Below are 17745 nucleotides of genomic sequence, written 5' to 3'. Positions count from 1 at the left end.
GAGCCAGCATTTGTCGTGCACTGGTCCCCTTGACATGCCAGGACAGCAACGGAGCAGCCTAGGGGGCATTTCTAAAACATTTTTACAAATACCAAAAAAGCTCCCAGGTGCATAGCTCCCTTACCTTGGGTGCTGAGCCCCCCCAAATCCCCCCAAACCCACTCCCCACAATTCTACACCATTACCATAGCCCTTATGGGTGAAGGGGGGCACCTTCATGTGGGTAGAGTTGGTTTTGGGGTGGGGGGGTTGGAGGGCTTAACATTTACCACCACAAGTGTAACAGGTAGGGGGGGGATGGACCTGGGTCTGCCTGCGTGAAGTGCACTGCACCCATTAAAAACTGCTCCAGGGACTTGCATACTGCTGTCAGGGAGCTGGGTATGACATCTGAGGCTGGCATACAGGCTGGTAAAAAAAAGGTTTTGATTTGTATTTTTTTAGTGTGGGAGGGGATTGGTGACCACTGGGGGAGTACAGGGAGGTCATCCCCCATTCCCTCCGGTGGTCATATGGTCAGTTGGGGCACCTTTTTGAGGCTTGGTCGTGAAAATAAAAGGACCAAGTAAACCGGCGAAATACTGCTTAACGCCTTTTTTTTTTCCATTATCCACGAAAGCCGGCTATCTGGTAGCCACGCCCATGCCCGCCCATGTCCCACCTTCGCTACGCCGCCGACACGCCCCCTTGAACTTTCACCGGCGAGGCGACGGGAAAGTGGCGATGCTGTCAAAAAAGCCACTTTCGATTATACCGATTTCGCCGCTTTTGAGAGATCGCCGGCCATCTTCGATTTATGTCGAGAAATGGCCGGCGATCACTTTCGAAAATAAGCCTGATAGTAACAGAGTAGGTGACGGCAGAAAGAGACCTGTACGGTCCATGCAGTCTGGCCAACAAGATAAACTCATATGTGCTACTTTATGTGTATACCTGACCTTGATTTGTATCTGCCATTTTCAGGGCACTGACCGTAGAAGTCTGCCCAGCACTAGCCCTGCCTCCCAACCACAGGTGCTGCCATCTAATCTCTGATAAGCTTATGAGGATCCATTTCTTCTGAACAGGATTCCTCTATGTTTATCCCAAATTTCAAGTATCCACCACTCTCTCCGTGAAAAAATACTTCCTGACATTTTTCTTGAGTCTGCCCCCCCTTCAATCTCATTTCATGTCCTCTAGTTCTACTGCCTTCCCGTCTCTGGAAAAGGTTTGTTTGCAGACTAATACCTTTCAAATATTTGAATGTCTGTATCATATCACCCCTATTTCTCCTTTCCTCCAGGGTATACATCTTCACGTCAGCAAGTCTCTCTTCATACGTCTTGTAACGCAAATCCCATACCATTCTCGTAGCTTTTCTTTGCACCGCTTCAATTCTTTTTACATCCTTAGCAAGATACGGCCTCCAAAACTGAACACAATACTCCAGGTGGGACCTCACCAACGACTTGTACAGGGGCATCAACACCTCTTTTCTTCTGCTGGTCACACCTCTCTCTATACAGCCTAGTAACCTTCTGGCTACGGCCACCACCTTGTCACACTGTTTCGTCGCCTTCAGATCCTTGGATACTATCACCCCAAGATCCCTCTCCCTGCCTGTACATATCAGACTCTCACCGCCTAACACATACGTCTCCCGTGGATTTCTTCTCCCTAAGTGCATCACTTTGCATTGCTTCACATTGAATTTTAATTGCCAAACATTAGACCATTCTTCTAGCTTCTGCAGATCCTTTTTCATGTTTTCCACTCCCTCCGGGGTGTCCACTTTGTTACAAATCTTGGTATCATCCGCAAAAAGACAAACTTTACCTTCTAACCCTTCGGCAATGTCACTCACAAATATACTGAACAGAATCGGCCCCAGCACCGATCCCTGAGACACTCCACTACTCACCTTTCCCTCATCCGAGTGAATTCCATTAACCACCACCCTCTGGCATCTGTCCGTCAACCAGTTCCTAATTCAGTTCACCATGATGGGTCCTATCTTCAGCCTGTCAAATTTATTCAAGAGCCTCCTGAGGGGAACCGTGTCAAAAGCTTTGCTGAAGTCTAAGTAGATTACATCTATAGCACATCCTTGATTCAATTCTCCGGTCACCCAGTCAAAGAATTCAATGACATTCGTTTGGCACGATTTACCTTTGGTAAAACCATGTTGTCTCGGATCTTGCAACTTATTGGCTTGTAGGAAATTCACTATCCTTTCCTTCAGCATCGCTTCCATTACTTTTCCAATAATCGAAGTGAGGCTTACCGGCCTGTAGTCTCCAGCTTCTTCCTTATCACCACTTTTGTGAAGAGGGACCACGTCCGCTGTTCTCCAATCCCACGGAACCTCTCCCGTCTCCAAGGATTTATTAAACAAATCTTTAAGAGGACCCACCAGAACCTCTCTGAGCTTCCTCAATATCCTGGGGTAGATCCCGTCCACCTTTAGATTTTCAAGTTGTTCATATACACTCTTTTCTGTGAACGGTACTATATCCACTCCATTCTCATATGTACTTTTGCCAGTCAATCGTGGTCCTTCTCCAGGATTTTCTTCAGTGAAAACAGAACAAAAATATCTATTTAGCAAATTTGCTTTTTCTTCATCAATATCTATATAGCGGTTCGCAGCATCTTTCAGTCTCACAATTCCCTTTTTAGTCTTCCTCCTTTCACTAATATACCTGAAGAAATTTTTGTCACCCCTCCTTACATTTCTAGCCATTTTTTCTTCCACTTGCGCTTTCGCCAGACATATCTCTCTCTTGGCTTCTTTCAGTTTCATCCGGTATTCCTCTCCGTGTTCCTCTTCTTGAGTTTTTCTGTATTTCATGAACGCCAACTCTTTGGCCTTTATTTGCTTAGCCACTTGCTTGGCTGAGAAAATTACACACTGAAAACCCATCTCCTAAAATACTGGCTCTGCCTATGTCTTAATCCTACCCTGAACAGAGACAAGAAAAAGGGTGAGAAGACAACATTAGGAGGATGAGAAAAAGGCAGATCCCAGTGCCATCAGCAAACAGTGTTCAGAGCACCCAAGGGAGGAAAAGTAAACCTGAGATATGAGTACAAAACACAGATGAGAGAGCTCCCAGGTCCCAAGTACAGAAAGAGACATGTGAGAGCATCCAAGACACAAGTATAGAAACAGGATATGAGTGAGCACGCAGAACACCAGTACAGAAAGAGACATGAGAGAGTGCCCAAGGCATGAGTATAGAAACAGGATAAGAGAGAGCGCCCAAGCCATGAGAACAGAAACAGGATATGACAGAGCGCGCAGAACACAAAGAGACATGAGAGAGAACCCAAGCCATGAGTATAGAAACAGGATATGAGAGAGCGCCCTGAACACCAGTACAGAAAGAGACATGAGAGAGCGCCCAAGCCATGAGAATACAAACAGGATATGAGAGAGCGCCCAGAACACCAGTACAGAAAGAGACACGAGACAGCACCTAAGACATTAGAATAGAAACAGGACAAGAGAGAGCGCCCAGATCACCAGTACAGTAAGAGACATGAGAGAGCGCCCAAGACATGAGTATAGAAACAGGATATGAGAGAGAGCCCAGAACACCAGTACAGAAAGAGACATGAGAGAGCGCCGAAGCCATGAGAACAGAAACAGGACGTGAGAGGGCGCCGAAGCCATGAGAACAGAAACAGGCTATGAGATGGCCAGGCCATGAGCAAATAAGGAGAAAGTAACTGCAGCATGACCAGAACTTGGTTCATTATTAACAAAATAGGTCAGAATACAAGATATTGACAAGGACACTAACAGAAGACTTAGGTAAGAGGAGAAGCAATCACAGGCCTGTCCAGAGAAAGGGGAGAGGGAACAGGGGAGCTGAGGGGTCAACTGCTGAGTAGTCTCACAAGAATCAGCTTTTTGAGGAGTTAACATCCCAGTTTTGGAATCAACTTCCTTTCATATTAGGTACTGAATCATTATTACTGAAAGCACATTCTTCCTAAAAGCCTTTGAGGGGCACAGTGTACAGCGTTAAAAGTATTTTCTCACTAGCTGAAGCTTTTTTTATTCTCTTCTCCTGATCTGAGCATTTATATTTATTATTAGATTTCCTCCACTTGGAGTACTATGTCCAGTTTTGTAGGCCATATCTTTTGAAGGATATTTAAAAAAAGAGGCAGTTCAGAAGGGGACAAACAGGGAATTGGGTTTGTGCAAAGAGGCTGAAGGACCTCAAAAGGAGAGAAAGAGAGAGGTGATATGATACAGACATTTAAGTGCTTGAAAGGTATGATACAAACAAATCTCTTCCACAGACATAGGGGTGGTAGAACTAGAGAACATGAATTAAGGTCGCAGGAGGGTAGATTTAAGAGTAATGTCACAGAGAAGGTAGCAGATGCCTGGAACACTCTTCCAGGAGAGGCTGTAGAGTCAAAAATGGTGAGAGAATTAAAAAATGCATGGGGGATGCCTAAATAGAAAGAGGGTGGAAGCACAACATGGCTGTTGATGTGTTATATTGAGCAAGAGTAGTGGCAACTAAGGCCGGTCAAATAGACTTCTATGGTCTGTCTCCCGCAAATGGCAAAAGACAAAGATTCATCAAATCCAGCATGGGGGAACCAAGGCCGATGCCAGATAGACTGTGAACAAGACAGATGAAGCTTCAACAAATCCAGTATTGTAGATCACTTTATGTTCAAGTACTGCAAGTAAAAGTACTGTGCAACTCAGGGCGGAGGGGAAGACATCTTGATTAGTTGACTACCATCAGCAATACTTGGGGATGATAGATGGTAGAACCAAGACTCCGTCATGTTTGGCTGGTGGAGAATTGCCAATCAGTGTTTAAGCATGGGTGACTGTTGCCCGCACAGAATGATGGGTGTGGCTCTGGCCTCCTTGTTGGGCAAACTGGATGGATCGTGCGGGTCTTTATCTGTTGTCATCTACTGTGTTACTATGAAATGGATTCAGTGGCGTTGGAAGCTCTCAAACCAAATTAAAAGGATTCCATAGTGTTAACAGACAGAAAGGTGTGAACAGCTTAACCACAGATTTTGTGCTCAGGAATCCAGGAAGGAAAGAATAGAAATAAGACAACAAATAGATATTAACAGAACTGTCAAAGGCTTCAATGAAAAAATGGAAACAAGTCAAAACACTCTGTAAGCAAAGGGGGCAGGGGAATTATCATGCTGAACACCGTCTTGGGTGAATTTCTTCAAAAAGGCAGTAAATAAAACCTAATAACTAAATAGGGGAACTAACCAGTTGAGAGTTGTAGTTGCCCTTGTTATTTGGACAATGCAGGAGCTAAAGTATCAAGGACAGAACAGGAAGAAAGAACAGGAGGAGAGAGTTTTCAGGTGGGGGGTTTTTGAGATTCTTTAATGCATAATTTTATCAGGAGGAGACAGTTGTTGTTTTTTCCAGTAGCAGTAAACAGAGAACACAGGAAACACTCAATAGAAACCACTTTACATCTAACGAGTTTCAAGAAAGGCGGAAATAGAACCACATAAGATTACCTGAATGGCCATACTGAGTCAGACCAAGGGGCCATTTAGCCCAGTATCCTGTTTCCAACAGTGGCAAGTCTAGGTTACAGGTACCTGTCAGAGTCTCAAAAAGTGGCAAGAGTCCATGTTACTTAAGTAGCTTTCCCCAGGTCTACTACCTTGATAATGGTTTATAGACTTTTCCTCCAGGAATTTGTCCAAACCTGTCTTAAACCCAAGCACATTAACTGCTTTTACCACTTGCTCCACCAATGAGTTCCAGAGTTTAACTATATATTGAGTGAAAAAAATATTTTCACCCATTTGCTTTAAAAATTCTACTATGTAACTATACTATATAACTTCATGGAGTGTCCCCCTAGTCTCTGTACTTTCAGAAAGAACAATCAAATCCACGCTTACCCATTCTACTTACCGAACTAAAGATTTTATAGACGTCTATCACATCACCCCTCAGCTATCTCTTCTTCAAGCTGAAGAGAACATAAGAATAGCCCTACTGGGTCAGACCAATGGTCCTCCAACAGTGGTCAACCCAGGTCACAAGCACCTGGCAGAAACCCAATTAGTAGCAACACTCCATGATACCAATCCCAGGGCAAGCAGTGGCTTCCCCATGTCTGTCTCAATAGCACACTATGGACTTTTCCTCCAGGAACTTGTCCAAACATTTTTAAACCCAGATACGAAAACCACTGTCACTACATCTTCTAGTAAAGAGTTCCCAAACTAAACTATTCACTGAGTGAAAAACATATTTTCTCCTATTTGTTAAATCTGTTTATTGATGACAATATAGTTAAGCAAAAATTACAAACAAAGGTATATCCTACAAAGAACAATGTAAAAAAAATCTAATACAAAGAACTACAACTAGTAATATAAACGCCAAAAGGTTTTCACTTTTCTCCCACACCCTATCCAACCCCCCTCATCCCTCCTAACCCCTACCCCAAATTACTGTGCCATATTATATGGGAACTCTCAAGTGTCAAACCCACCCCAGCTGAAAAATATTCAAAACAACACAAGAAACATAATAAAGTCACATATCCCCAACCTCAAGCCCAACAATCCCAAAACACCCCTCAAAAAAACTCAAAAACAGCATAAAAGAGCCAAAAAGCCCCTTCCAGCTTATATAAGTACATAAGTTATGCCACACTGGGAAAAGACCAGGGTCCATCGAGCCCAGCATCCTGTCCACGACAGCGGCCAATCCAGGTCAAGGGCACCTGGCAAGCTTCCAAAAAGTACAAAATTCTATACATGTTTTTCCTGGAATTGTGGATTTTTCCCAAGTCCATTTAGTAGCGGTTTATGGACTTGTCCTTTAGGAAACCGTCTAACCCCTTTTTAAACTCTGCCAAGCTAACCGCCTTCACCACGTTCTCCGGCAACGAATTCCAGAGTTTAATTACGCATTGGGTGAAGAAAACGTTTCTCCGATTTGTTTTAAATTTACTACACTGTAGTTTAATCGCATGCCCCCTAGTCCTAGTATTTTTGGAAAGCGTGAACAGACGCTTCACATCCACCTGTTCCACTCCACTCATTATTTTATATACCTCTATCATGTCTCCCCTCAGCCGTCTCTTCTCCAAGCTGAATAGCCCTAGCCTCCTTAGTCTTTCTTCATAGGGAAGTCGTCCCATCCCCGCTATCATTTTAGTCGCCCTTCGCTGCACCTTTTCCAATTCTACTATATCTTTCTTGAGATGCGGCGACCAGAATTGAACACAATACTCAAGGTGCGGTCGCACCATGGAGCGATACAACGGCATTATAACATCCTCACACCTGTTTTCCATACCTTTCCTGATAATACCCAACATTCTATTCGCTTTCTTAGCCGCAGCAGCACACTGAGCAGAAGGTTTCAGTGTGTTATCGACGACGACACCCAGATCCCTTTCTTGGTCCGTAACTCCTAACGTGGAACCTTGCATGACGTAGCTATAATTCGGGTTCTTTTTTCCCACATGCATCACCTTGCACTTGCTCACATTAAACGTCATCTGCCATCTATAAAATAACAAAAGTAAGAAAAATAATAAGTCCATCTTCCAATGGGGCTGAAGTAAAACCTTCTACAGTAAAAATCACCAGAAGCAAGGGGGTCAAAGTTCCAAACAATGGTTAGGGGACCAATAAATCCAACAGTTCAAAAAATGGCAGCTATCTAAGTGCCCAGAGTGGCTGGGACAGTATGTATAAAAGTTTGTGCTGCCTCCACAGAAAGAAACAAATGCAGTTGACCCCCAACAGTAATCCGGAGTTTCGCCGGATATAATAAAGCACTGGAAATCTGTTCAATTAGCTTTGTGCATATGGGAGCAAAGTCCTTAGGTTTTGCAGTATAGTCATGAAAGCAAAGGCCTCTCCGACTGTCATAACCCAAAATCTTCCCTGTAGAATGTCTTGTCTAGGCACAAAATGTTGAAGCCTATAAAGCACCACACGGGGACGAGCAACATCATTTCTCCAAGCGCCAAGCCTACACGCCCACTCAATTTTAAAAGGGTCCACCAGAGAATCCAAATTAAGAGATTGTGGGATCCAAACCTCCAAAGATTTTAGAAGGTCGGCCTCCGATAAGGACTCAACTAAGCCCACCAGATGTAGATTTTTATATTGCGCTTTACCTCTCGCTCGTCCTTCTGGTGTTTCAGGTGCTGGACTATGTGAATGCGTTGATTCACCTCTTGACTACCACACTGGGTCTTTTCCTCTGACGCCCCGACTTGATGCTGTTGGGTGTCCAATTCCTGACCCAAATTATCTAGTTGCTCAAGTGCAGCTTCCACCACGACACGAACCTCAGACACAAGTTCCATTGTCCAGGCGGAGCTTTCTGATGGACTCGATAAAGCTGTTGGATCCTCCATCTTAGCTGACACTCCCAGTGTTGCTTTCTCTTTTCGGGATAACAAAACCAGCACCCGTCAATATTACACTCCCATGAAGCTCACTAAAACAGCTTTTCACCAGAGCAACTCTAACCCCAATCCAGCCAAAATCTACAGAGTATGTGGCTATTTTTGGTGGGGAAACAGAAGAGCCGAACAGGCAGCCTCCACTCCTCTAGACGTCACGTGATCTCCCTCCTATTTGTTTTAAAAGTATTTTCGTGTAACTTCCTCGACTGGCCACTAGTCTTTGAAAGAGTAAAAAAAATCATAGTAACATAGTAGATGACGGCAGAAAAAGACCTGCACGGTCCATCCAGTCTGCCCAACAAGATAACTCATATGTGCTAATTTTGTGTATACCCTACTTTGATTTGTACCTGTGTTCTTCAGGGCACAGACCGTATAAGTCTGCCCAGCACTATCCCCGCCTCCCACCACCAGCTCTGGCACAGACCATATAAATCTGCCCAGCATTTTCCCCGCCTCCCAACCACCAGCCCTGGCACAGACTGTATAAGTCTGCCCAGCTCTATCCCCGCCTCCCAACCACCAGCCCCGCCTCCCACCACTGGCTCTGGCACAGACCGTACAAGTCTGTCCAGCACTATCCCCGCCTCCCAACCACCAGTCCCGCTTCCCACCATCGGCTCTGGCACAGACCGTATAAGTCTGCCCAGCACTATCCCCACCTCCCAACCACCAGCCCGGCCTCCCAACCACCGGCTCTGGCACAGACCGTATAAATCTGCCCAGCATTTTCCCCGCCTCCCAACCACCAGCCCCGGCACAGACTGTATAAGTCTGCCCAGCTCTATCCCTGCCTCCCAACCACCAGCCCCGCCTCCCACCACTGGCTCTGGCACAGACCGTATAAGTCTGCCCAGCATTATCCCCGCCTCCCACCGCCAGCTCTGGCACAGACTGTATAAATCTGCCCAGCATTTTCCCCGCCTCCCAACCACCAGCCCCAGCACAGACTGTATAAGTCTGCCCAGCTCTATCCCTGCCTCCCAACCACCAGCCCCGCCTCCCACCACTGGCTCTGGCACAGACCGTATAAGTCTGCCCAGCACTATCCCCGCCTCCCAACCACCAGCCCCGCCTCCCGATCTTGACTAAGCTCCTGAGGATCCATTCCTTCTGCACAGGATTCCTTTATGCTTATCCCATGCATGTTTGAATTCCGTTACCATTTTCATTTCCACCACCTCCCGCGGGAGGGCATTCCAAGCATTCACTACTCTCTCCGTGAAAAAATACTTCCTGACATTTTTCTTGAGTCTGCCCCCCTTCAATCTTATTTCATGTCCTCTCGTTCTACCGCCTTCGTATATCCGGAAAAAGTTCGTTTGCGGATTAATACCTTTCAATTATTTGAACGTCTGTATCATATCACCCCTGTTTCTCCTTTCCTCCAGGGTATGCATGTTTAGTTCAGCAAGTCTCTCCTCATACGTCTTGTAACGCAAATCCCTTACCATTCTGGTAGCTTTTCTTTGCACCGCTTCAATTCTTTTTACATTCTTCGCAAGGTACGGCCTCCAAAACTGAACACAATACTCCAGGTGTGGCCTCTGCCAACGACTTATACAGTCAATTGACTTATAAAATCGATTCACTTCTACTCGTTCTACACCTCAATCATATTTCCCCTCATCCGACTCTTTTCCAAGCTGAAGAGCCCTAACCTCTGTAACCTTTCCTCATACGAGAGGAGTTCCATCCCCTTTATCATTTTAGTCGTTCTTCTTTGAACCTTTTCTAAATCCACTATACCTTTTTTGAGATATGGCGACCAGAACTGAACACAGTACTCAAGATAAGGTCGCACCATGGAGCAATACAGAGGCATTTTAGTATTCTCAGTCTGATTTATCATCCCTTTCCTAATAATTCCTAGCATCCTGTTTGCTTTTTTGGCTGCCGCCACACACTGGGCAGATTTCAGAGTATTATCTACGACACCTACTGTAGATCTTTTTCTAGAGTGCTGTCGCATAATGTCCTCCTGCAATTTCTCACATTTTGCAAGTGATTTAACAACTTTGAATAATTGAGTGTCATCTGTAAATCTGCGCATCTCACTCGGCATTCCAATTTCCAGATCATTTATAAATAAGTAAAAACCACCGATCCCGGTACAGATCCTTTCTCCATTTAGAGAATTCCTAATCCACAACAGAACACTGCTTTTTAATTTTCTCAAGAGCCTCTCAGAAGCTTTCTGAAAATCTAGATACACTACAACACCTGGCTCACATTATCCACATGTTTATTCATAGCTTCAAAAAAAATGTAGCAAACTGGTGAGGCTGAAACTTCCCTTGGCTGAAACCATGTTGACTCTGTCCCGTTAAATCATGTTAGTGTTTGATAATTTCGTTCTTTATAATAGTTTCTACCATTTTGCCTGGCACTGATGTCAGGCTTATAGCTTTGAAGTTTTCTGGATCACCCCTAGAACCCTTCTTGAAACTTACATTAGCATATTATATCTTACTTAAACAAATTAATTTCTGTGTTCTACCCAGCAACTATGGAATGCTGTCTGCTACATTTTAGACCTCCAGGGATACATCGAGACACCCACAGAATTGCTGCATATTTGTTTGTAGCAAAATGACTATAGCAGCAGCATGGAAACAGCCTAAAGTGCTGGGATTGCAACAGGTACTAGAACGTCTGTGAGACTAATGTCTAAACTGACAGCCATCCGGAAAGGCACTATGGTACAGTACCAAAAGGTTTGGGACATATATGACAAATCTCGAAAGGCACCATAAAGGTTCGCTCTTCTATGGATGGAGTTAATAGATAGAGAAGGAGGGAGGGGAAGGAAGGGATGGGGGGAACATAGTAACATAGTAAATGACGGCAGAAAAAGACTGGCATGGTCCATCCAGTCTGCCCCACAAGATAAACTCAGATGTGCTACTTTTTCTGTATACCCTACTTTGATTTGTACCTGTCATTTTCAGGGCACAGACCGTATAAGTCTTCCCAGCACTATCCCCGCCTTCCAACCACCAGCCCCGCCTCCCACCACCGGCTCTGGCACAGACCGTATAAGTCTGCCCAGCACTATCCCCGCCTCCCAACCACTATCCCCGCCTCCCACCACCAGCCCCGCCTCCCACCACCGGCTCTGGCACAGACCGTATAAGTCTGCCCAGCACTATCCCCGCCTTCCAACCACCAGCCCCGCCTCCCACCACCGGCTCTGCCACCCAATCTCGGCTAAGCTCCTTAGGATCCATTCCTTCTGAACAGGATTCCTTTATGCTTATCCCACACGTGTTTGAATTCTGTTACCGTTTTCATTTCCACCACCTCCCGCGGGAAGGGAGGGAAGTATAGTTACTGTCTTTGTTCAGATAGCTAGGACAAATAATGTACACTGAGTGGTGACAGCTGTGTTGATGTTTTGATATGTGATATTAAAATAAATATATTTAAAAAAAAAGAAACTTACATTAGCCACATTCCAATTTTCAGGCAGTGGACAATTTTAATTACAGGTTACAAATATGAATCTGCAATGTGTTTTTTTGTGTCCTTGAAGTACTCTGGGGGATATACCATCTGGTCCAAGTGATTTGCTGCTCTTTTAACTTGTTTCTTTGACTTGTTACATTGTATGGGTTCCCAAGGTTTGTTTCAGGTCCTACGTGTCATCACCTTTAAATACCATTACTGGCATGGGTAGCAGCCTTTCATCCTTATCAATAAAGACTAAAGCAAATAATTCATATAGTCTCTCCACTATGGTCTTGTCCTCTCTGGATGTTCCTTTTACTCCTTAATGATCTAACGGTCCAACTGACTCCCTCACAGGCTTCTAATGCACCTAGAAAGCTTTTACTATGAGTTTTTTGCCTCCGTGTCAAGATTCTTTTCAGATTCGCTTTTAGACTTCTTTATTAACACTTTGCATTTAGTATTTATAGTGCTTCATGTTTTCTTCATTATTACCTTTTTCCATTTTTTAAAAATATGTTCTTTTGGCTCTAACAGCCTGTTCCTCCTCACCTTTTAACCATGCCGGCTGTTGATTGACCTTCATTCCACCTTTTTTGACAGAGAACACTGAAGGTTTCTTGGGGAGAAAGAAGAGAAAGGGAACCCTGAAGAATAGGGTTAAAGTGGTTGCGTGCAAGATGTAGGAAGAGTTAAGGAAGGCACAGAAGAGCGAATAGATAAGTAAAGGGGGGGGGGAGGGTAGTAGGAGAAAGAAGAAGAGAGATGAAGACAGAGAACAGATAATAAGGGTGATTACCAGAACAGGACAAAGCAATCTTTCCTTAATAGTATTCAGGGAAATCCTAGTTGACAGAGGTTAATAATGTTCTGCTTGGGATCTGATTCTTAATCTAGTTTCTTACTGCAAAGCTAAGGGTAAAAGGAGGACCCAGGTCTTTCCCAGCCATTAGGCCAATGCTGTGGAATAATGCAAAGAAGCAAAGGGAGTCCCTGAATAATCAAGACTCAGCAGAGTGTAAAACAATGCAGAGAAGCACAGGGAGTCCCCGAGTAATCAAGAGTCAGCACAGTGTAAGACAGTGCGGAGAAGCACAGGGAGTCCCTGAATAATCAAGACTCAGCACAGTGTAAGACAGTGTAAAGAAGCACAGGGAGTCCCTGAATAATCAAGAGTCAGCAGAGTGTAAAACAATGCACAAAAGCATAGGGAATTCCTGAAAAATCAAGTCAGTAAAGTATAAAACAATGCAGAGATGCACAGGGAGTCCCCAACTAATCAAGAGTCAGCACAGTGTAAGACAGTGTAGAGAAGCACAGGGAGTCCCTGAATAATCAAGACACAGCAGAGTGTAAAACAATGCAGAGAAGCACAGGGAGTTCCTGAAAAATCAAGTCAATAAAGTATAAAACAATGCAGAGAAGCACAGGGAGTCCCCGAGTAATCAAGAGTCAGCACAGTGTAAGACAGTGCGGAGAAGCACAGGGAGTCCCTGAATAATCAAGACTCAGCACAGTGTAAGACAGTGTAAAGAAGCACAGGGAGTCCCTGAATAATCAAGACACAGCAGAGTGTAAAACAATGCACAAAAGCACAGGGAGTTCCTGAAAAATCAAGTCAGTAAAGTATAAAACAATGCAGAGATGCACAGGGAGTCCCCGACTAATCAAGAGTCAGCACAGTGTAAGACACTGCAGAGAAGCACAGGGAGTCCCTGAATAATCAAGACTCAGCAGAGTGTAAAACAATGCAGAGAAGCACAGGGAGTCCACGAATAATCTAGACTCAGCAGAGTGTACAGCGCTGCATATGTCTAGTAGCAGTATAGAAATGATAACTAGTAGTAGTAGAGCAGGGACTGTCTCTTACATGTTTAGTGTTCTGCGCTGCATACGTGTAGTAACACTATAGAAATTATAACTACTAGTAGTAATAGTAGTACGAATAGCAGTGCTAATAGAGCAAGGACTATCTCTTACATGTTCAGTGCTGCATACGTAGTAGTAGTAATAGTAGTAGTAGTAGTAGTAGTAGACCAGGGACTCTCTCTTACATGTTCAGTGTACAGCGCTGCATATGTCTAGTCGCACTATAGAAATGATAACTAGTAGTAGTACAGCAGGGACTGTCTCTTACATGTTTAGTGTTTAGCCCTGCGTACGTAGTAGTAGTAGTAATAGTAGTAGTAGTAGTAGACCAGGGACTCTCTCTTACATGTTCAGTGTACAGCGCTGCATATGTCTAGTAGCACTACAGAAATGATAACTAGTAGTAGTAGAGCAGGGACTGTCTCTTACACGTTTAGTGTTCAGCCCTGCGTACGTAGTAGTAATAGTAGTAGTATTAGACCAGAGACTCTCTCTTACATGTTCAGTGTACAGCGCTGCATATGTCTAGTCGCACTATAGAAATGATAACTAGTAGTAGTACAGCAGGGACTGTCTCTTACATGTTTAGTGTTCAATGCTGCGTACGTAGTAGTAGTAATAGTAGTAGTAGTAGTAGTAGACCAGGGACTCTCTTTTACATGTTCAGTGTACAGTACTGCATATGTCTAGTAGAACTATATAAATGATAACTAGTAGTAATAGTAGTAGTAGTAGAGCAGGGACTGTCTCTTACATGTTTAGTGTTCTGCGCTGCATACGTGTAGTAACACTATAGAAATTATAACTACTAGTAGTAATAGTAGTACGAATAGCAGTGCTAATAGAGCAAGGACTATCTCTTACATGTTCAGTGCTGCATACGTAGTAGTAGTAATAGTAGTAGTAGTAGTAGTAGACCAGGGACTCTCTCTTACATGTTCAGTGTACAGCGCTGCATATGTCTAGTAGCACTATAGAAATGATAACTAGTAGTAGAGCAGGGACTGTCTCTTACACGTTTAGTGTTCTGTGCTGCCTACATCTAGTTGCTCTATAGTGTAATGACTCGTGGGCTCTACCTAAAGCTGGCTGGTGGAGTAAGGAAAGTTCACACTTATAGTAACCCCGCATAGGTTTTCGGGAGAGAGGGAAAGCCTGGCCTGGCAAGAAAAGTAGAACGATCCCAGACAGACAGATTCCATGCACTATCAGGGAAAAACTTTAAAGACAGACCAGGATTCCGATTTAGCCCAGGCCCCCTGGCTGACTAAACAGTATAATATGGATAAAGGGGAGGAGGAGGGGTCCCGTGGGATAATAGGAAGAAGGAAATGAGCAGACAGAGATGGAGTGGGCTGATCCGGCAGTGTCTCAAGCAGGGGCGTATCTGGACTCCGGCGGTAGGGGGGCCAGAGCCAGAGGGAGGGGGCACATTTTAGCGCCCCCCCCCCCGCCGCCGCCGCGCCCCCACCGCCACCAATGACTCTCTCCACCCCCCTCCCGCCGCCAACCCCCCCCCGCTGCCGTTCTTACTTTTGCTGGCGGGGGACCCCAACCCCCGCCAGCCGAGGTCTGCTTCCACCTGCCGCTGCCGTAAAAACTTCTTCTTCAGCCGGCGGGGGACCCCAAACCCCCGCCAGCCGCCCCGCGGTGTTTAAAATTCATCTTCGGCCTCCGTGGCCGTGCTGCTGTGATAGGCGCTGTTGAAATCCACTTCGGAGTCTGACGTCGCAGCACGTACAACGTACAACGACGTCAGACTCCGAAGTGGATTTCAACAGCGCCTATCACAGCAGCACGGCCACGGAGGCCGAAGATGAATTTTAAACACCGCGGGGCGGCTGGCGGGGGTTTGGGGTCCCCCGCCGGCTGAAGAAGAAGTTTTTGCGGCAGGTGGAAGCAGACCTCGGCTGGCGGGGGTTGGGGTCCCCCGCCAGCAAAAGTAAGAACGGCAGCGGGGGGGGGGGGGTTGATGGCGGTAGGGGGGTCCAGGGCAAAATCTGCGGGGGCCCAGGCCCCTGAGGCCCCACGCAGATACGCCCCTGGTCTCAAGCTACTCCAGGAGGAGGAGCAGATGGAGGTAGCAGGGACAAGTGAAGGAAACCAGCTGCAGGGCCAATCTTTGCATTTGTTTGTTGTTTGGTCTTCACACAGTCTCTGTGGAAGGACTGGAGTCAGATTACCCTGTAAAGTGGGAGGTAGGGGACAAGCCCAGGCTGAAACTACCCTGGGACTGTCAACGGTTTGATCTGTGAACTGAACTGAGAAATGTAACTTTATTTGCTAAGCCATAGTAAGGCTGTGGCTATTGTTTGCCCTGGAGACTGGACTCTGCTCCGAGCTATGCCAAAGGACTTTACTGAAAGGAAGGAAGGAAGGCTGAAGTTTGCTTTTCCTTCTTGAGTTGCCTATTAGGAATACAAGCTTTACCTTGTGGCAGAACTGGTTTTTCTTTTTGAGAAGCAAGACTGAAATCCCAGACAAGATTTTAAGGATCAGGATTGTAGTTGTTTTGGGGTTTTTTGTTTTTTTTTTAGGTTCTCTCCAGCAGCCTAATATTCTAAGTCAGGAAGACTCCATAGAGGCTTCTTTCAACATTACAGCCAAGGGACGTACTACTACTACTATTTAGCATTTCTATAGCGCTACAAGGCGTACGCAGCGCTGCACAAACATAGAAGAAAGACAGCCCCTGCTCAAAGAGCTTACAATCTAATAGACAAAAAATAAAGTAAGTCCTAGAGGTGACAGTCTCTGTATCCCCGTGTCCATCCCGAGTCCTCCAGGCCTAGAGGTGACAGGCTCCGAATCCCTGAGTCCTCCAGTCCTAGAGGTGATGGGCTCCGAATCCCTGTGTCCATCCCCTGAGTCCTCCAGAAATGATAACTAGTACTAGTAATAGTACCGGTAGTACTTGTAGAGCAAGGACTGTCTCTTACGTGTTTAGCGTACGTCTAGAGTCGCACTATAGAAATTAGTAGTAGTAGTAAGAGGAAGGAAGCTCCACTGCCACACTCTACACTATTGGTATGGAATAGACTTCCTGAGCCGGTACGTCAAGCTCCATCGCTGGCCGCCTTCAAATCTAGGCTAAAAAGCCCACCTTTTGATGCTGCTTTTAGCTCCTAACCCCTATTCACTTGTACAGTACCCTTGTATGTTTTATCCTTTCCACCTTATCAATTCCCTTATCCCTTATTTGTCCTGTTTGTAAGCTCTTTGGAGCAGGCACTTTCTCGTGTTCAAGAGTACAGTGCTGCGTACGTCTAGTAGCGCTATAGAAATGATAAGTAGTAGCAGTAGTCTTCATTCCAAGATCTTGAGGACCATCAATGGGTCTGATTTCCAGGATGTCCTTAATGAATATGCATGAGTTAAATTTGCATATAATGGAGACAGTATACAAGCTAATTTATCTTATGCATATTCATTACAGATGTCTTGGAAAACCAGGGCCACCGAGAGACTAGGCCAGGCCCAGGACAAGGCCGCCCCGCCTCCGCCCCCCCTGCCGTTGCTGCCCCCCCCCCCCGTCGCTCCCCCCGCCGCTGCAGTCCACGGTCTCATCTGCCTGCCTCCATGGCTCCGGGCCCCCTTCATTCAAAGCGGCAGTCGTAGATCGCCTCTCTTCTGGCCTTCCCTCCCTGTGTCCCGCCCTCGTCTGATGTAACTTCCGGTTTCCGCGAGGGCGGGACACAGGGAGGGAAGGCCAGAAGAGAGGCGATCTGTGACTGCCGCTTTGAATGAAGGGGGCCCAGAGCCATGAAGGCAAGCAGGTGAGACCGTGGACTGCAGCGCCGGCGGCCTGACCCCAGCGCCAGAATTTTGCCCCCCTGCCCCACCCCTCTCAGCGGCCCTGTTGGCAGCCCTACGTTGAAAACAGCAAAAAATAAATCAGAGTGCAGAGAAGGAAGCCAGGCAGCTTATCGTAAGGAAAAGATCTGTGTTAAGGATTAAAGCTAACTGTGACAATAGCCCTGAG

General features: G+C 45.7%; 1 protein-coding gene across 4 annotated transcripts in view; it reads right to left on the bottom strand.

The window, feature by feature from the left end:
• ADAMTS7 (ADAM metallopeptidase with thrombospondin type 1 motif 7) overlaps positions 1–17745 on the bottom strand; it is a 218563-nt gene that overhangs the window by 174367 nt on the left and 26451 nt on the right. The gene's annotated exons all lie outside the window — the stretch shown is intronic.

Source organism: Microcaecilia unicolor, chromosome 1, assembly GCF_901765095.1.
Source record: "Microcaecilia unicolor chromosome 1, aMicUni1.1, whole genome shotgun sequence".
In the NCBI taxonomy this organism is placed as follows: domain Eukaryota; kingdom Metazoa; phylum Chordata; class Amphibia; order Gymnophiona; family Siphonopidae; genus Microcaecilia; species Microcaecilia unicolor.
This window is presented reverse-complemented; position numbering and strand designations above follow the sequence as displayed.